The sequence below is a fragment of the Octopus bimaculoides genome, chromosome 2 (genome assembly GCF_001194135.2).
Source record: "Octopus bimaculoides isolate UCB-OBI-ISO-001 chromosome 2, ASM119413v2, whole genome shotgun sequence".
NCBI lineage: Eukaryota > Metazoa > Mollusca > Cephalopoda > Octopoda > Octopodidae > Octopus > Octopus bimaculoides.
Genome location: NC_068982.1, coordinates 91,941,289 through 91,945,793, shown reverse-complemented (window position 1 = coordinate 91,945,793; position 4,505 = coordinate 91,941,289). Strand labels below are relative to the sequence as shown.

Below are 4,505 nucleotides of genomic sequence, written 5' to 3'. Positions count from 1 at the left end.
AATACCTCGTTTAGAGAATTAACATTGCTTGTTTTCACTTTTTCGATATCAGTGAATAATTTCACTGGAAAAAGATACATAAGTTTGCCAAGAATTATCTTTCTCATCGCAGATCGGTGGCTATCGGACGCTGACGAAGGGAAATAACCCTGAAACTCGAGTCCGTTCGTGCTACAGATCACAATGAGAGGGATAACTTCCCTTGGCAAAACAAACAGGACACAGAAGTGTGTCGATAAGCCAGCTGGAGGAGATGTCCTCCTGGGGCTAAAAGCAACAGTAACATCCACCCCTAGGGGTCAGCCACATTTAAGTGGCAATATACTTCACTTTATATACATATATATATATATATATATATATATATCTGTGTGTGTGTGTGTGTATCTTTGTGTCTGTGTTTGTCCCTCCCTACACACTTAACAACCAGTGTTGGTGTGTTTGCATCCCTGTAGCCTACTGGTTTAGAAAAGGAGACTGATTAGGATAAGTACCAGGCTTAAAAAGAAGTACTGGGGTTGGCTCATTCATTTGACTAAAAATTTAAGTGCCCCAGCATGACCACAGTCTAATGGTTAAAACAAGTAAAAGATAAAAGATAAAAGATATTCAATCAGTATGTGAACATGTGCTCATCTGTACGTGTATGTATATCCCAAACGTCCATTATTGTTTGTTAGTAATCTCTATCTTGTAATTTATAGAAATTATTTGCCAACTGTTCAAATGGGGTTAATATTTCATAATAAATTGTCTTTATCTATTCATTGCTGTTCCATGGTGGAGTCTTAGCATTTGTAAAATGGAAATATTTTATATTGGATAGTTCCATTCCAGCATGTGTTACTACCACTACGAGGGAGAGTCAAAAACTATACACTCTCTTGTTTTTTCAATGTATTTACACAAAAGCAGGGGATAAACAAGTACGCCATTTTTCTATATAGTCTCCTTCCTTTTCAATGCACTTGTTCCAGCTGTCCACAAGCTTGCATATTCCCTCCAAGAAGAAGGTTTTTGGTTGGTCATGCAACAATTTATGCATCACTTCCTTCACATCTTCATCCAGAGGAAATCAACGACCTCGTAAACCATCTTTGAGTGGTCTAAAGATATGATAGTCAGAAGGGACAACATCTGGCTGTAGGCAGGGTGTTCCAGCACCTCCAAACCCAATTGGTTAATGGTTTCAACAGTCTGGGCAGCTGTGTGTGGGCATGCATTGTCGTGCAACAACAAAACTTTCTTTGACAATATGCTTCACATTTGGTGTGAATTGCTGGCTTCAGTTTGTTGACCAGCAAAGCATTGTATCTTTCACTATTGATCATACACCCCTTTTCCGGGTAGTTTTCCAGTATAGGTCCTTTTGAGTCCCAAAAAAGGGTTAGCATCACCTTTCCTGTGGAAGACTGAGTCATGAATTTTTTCATCACTGGCGAGCCAGGATGTTTCCACTCCATACTCTGTTTTGGATTCTGCCTCATAATCATGGACCCATGTTTCATTTCCTGTGACTATTCTGCTCAAAAATCCCTTACCTTCATTGTTGTAGTGATTGAGTAAACATCAGCAGACCTCAAGAGGTTTGTACTTGTGCTCTGCAGTAAGCTCTCTTGGCACCCATTTTGCACAGACTTTATGAAAGTTGAACATGTTGTGGATGATTTGATAAGCAGAACCATGACTAATCTGCAGAGAATGAGCTACCTCATCGATAACTCACTGGTTCACCATTACCATCTCTTGAGCTAGCTGAATCTTCCAGTGGTGGAGGTTTATGGGTGACTTGCTCCCTCTTCATGTGTCACGTTTGTCCAGCCCCTTTTAAGTTTCTTGATCCACTCATACACACTTCTACACAGTAGTGCACTGTCCCCATATTGTGCTAAAAGCCTCTGATGAATTTCAGCACCTGACACACCTTCCGACCAAAGAAATTGGATCACTACTCATTGTTCCTCTTTGGTGCACATTGCTAGTGGAGCAGCCATGCTTAAAGCCAGAAAGAAAAATGGCAAGATCAGGCTTAAACTTCGATCATATGACCACAATAGTACCAACTAAAACCACACATGCACAGAAGGCAGTGTGACAATAATAAAAATATTATTGTGAAAGGACGGATAATTTTTGACTTCTTGTATATGTCTACTTAAGGGAATTTTCTTGATTCTCACCCACCATATATCTGTATTTTATGTACCATGATTCTCAAGTCTGACCAATATAGTTTTCCAAACATGCACAACACTTTATGACATGAATCAAATTTTAGGAGTTGCAAAGGAATTTCCTTCCATTTTAAAGACTTGTTCATCCTTATATTTTAACTCCTAGCTTTCAGTTAAATGTAGACATGAGCAACAGTTTGGTCTACTACATTTAGTACCCATGGAGTTGGGAACTTGTTAGAGAACCTTTTCCCAAGTTAGTATTTTTTTCAATATCTTAATTGTCTTTTTCTTTCAATAACCTGTTGATTTTCCAGAAATTTTTTGCATTTCTTTTTGGCCTTCAAGTAGAATAAGTAAATTGTTTTGAATGTAGTGAAATATTTCATTATTTCTTGGGTTAAATATAGATACATATGGCAAAACATTTATCTGGGTTTTGCTTTTTGCTTTTCTCAGATAATGAGATCTAAATATTTTGTTCTAATAAGATTAAGTAGAAATGCTCTTTGAATTAATAAATTTTAATAAACTTTTCAATTCTTCATGTCTTCCAATTGATCAAGTTTTTTGTTTGATACAGTTTTGCATGTCCCTTTTGCTAAGTTAAACGGAATGTTTGCTTCCATATGTTTAGGATGGTAGGATGTGAAAAGAAAGTACTATTTTGGATCTATAAATTTGTAATAGATATCTGTTTCTATTCTTCCTCATTAACTCATGATTAAAATGTCTACAAAAGGTGGACATTCTAAATTCAATCATTATTTATAAGATACTTAACTTTCATAAGTTTATTTAGATCTTTGTGATACAGAGTTAAACAGTCATTTAGGTATTTAGCTATTTTTTCAATTTTTGCTTTAAATAGGTTTAGAATGTGTTTCCAAATATTTGAGTAGATTCTCTGTAAATTCGCTTCTCTTATTAACAAGATGGCATATGTGGAAGCAACTTTGGTTCCCATCAATGATAGTTTTCTAAATGCAGTCTGATACTTCAACTTGGTATGTATCCAGCCAATATTTTATTGCATTGATTCTGTAATCATGGGGAATATTGGTATGTCAATTAATGACAAAGGAAACAGCAATTGTATTATGACTCATTTATTTGGTAAGTAATTAAATAAATTTAAGATAATCTCAAATAAAACTCTGTATGTGCTTTACGAAAGGCTTTAGTAAGATGTCCCCAAAATTGTTTAACCTGTGTGTTTTACTTGCAGAGCCTATAGAAATTTTTGGCTTTATATCTGAAGTTGCTTATATAGTCAAATTCATTTCTCGTTAAACATTTGCTGTATTTATTCAATGATGTCAGAAGATTTCCCATTACTTATATGATATATCAATAACATTAAATTTTGAATCAGAAGCTACTCTTATAATATAAACATTACCAATGTCAAAGACTTAGTGTATGTGTTTCGTTTATGCTTTAAAGTAAATGTCAAATGTTACAAAACACTGAGCACCTCAAACCAGATGAAACAATTCAATTTTGAATTAGAAGCAGCTCTAATGATGTAACGTCCACTAAGTAAACCTGAAAGAAAAGATACATAAAACACAAGCTAAGGAACTTAGGTACAAATGTGATTGACTGAGAAAATTGTAATGATTGGAAGCATTTTGTCATTAAGAGATATGTTTTGGATCATTTGAAACATTGAGAAAAATATAAATAAAGCTATAAATAATATCAAGTAAAATACCTTTCTTCCACCCAAAGAGTAGTTTATTCATTATATTCAGAATATTATGGACTATTATTTATAACTTCATTTGCATTGGAGCTGCTTCTTAAAAACACGTTTATTGTTTTTAACACAACATATTTGTAAAACATGTCATAGGACAAATACTGCAGTAACTGGCCAACAACTGTATATTAAGTATGACACATAGATGGCTATTCAAGTTTAAGACTGCCTTAATTGCATATACCGCTTTTTATTTAGCTAGATAGCTATTCATAACTCCAACAAATGTTTTCTTCACTGTTTCCTATATCAGGGATGATGAATTCTTGTACGAACATGCGGTTCACTGTGAATAAATATCCTTGAGAAGGTCCAAAAGGGCCAAAATGCATTTGGTATTCCAGCTGGCTGCTGCTAGGCTAAATTTTTATCTTCCTCCAATATTTATTGTGTTTTTAACACAACACATCCATAAGAAATATTATCCCAGGACAAATATTGCAGTAATTAACCAACAAATAGTGTATATGTATTAAGTATGGTGCACAGAAGGCTGTTTTAATTTAATGCTGCCTCAGTTACATATACTGGATATATATATATATATATATATATATATATATATA

The 4,505-nt window shown here is 34.4% G+C and overlaps 1 protein-coding gene across 4 annotated transcripts in view; it reads left to right on the top strand.

Moving 5' to 3' along the window:
• LOC106873936 (neuroepithelial cell-transforming gene 1 protein) overlaps nucleotides 1–4,505 on the top strand; it is a 93,970-nt gene that overhangs the window by 31,926 nt on the left and 57,539 nt on the right. The gene's annotated exons all lie outside the window — the stretch shown is intronic.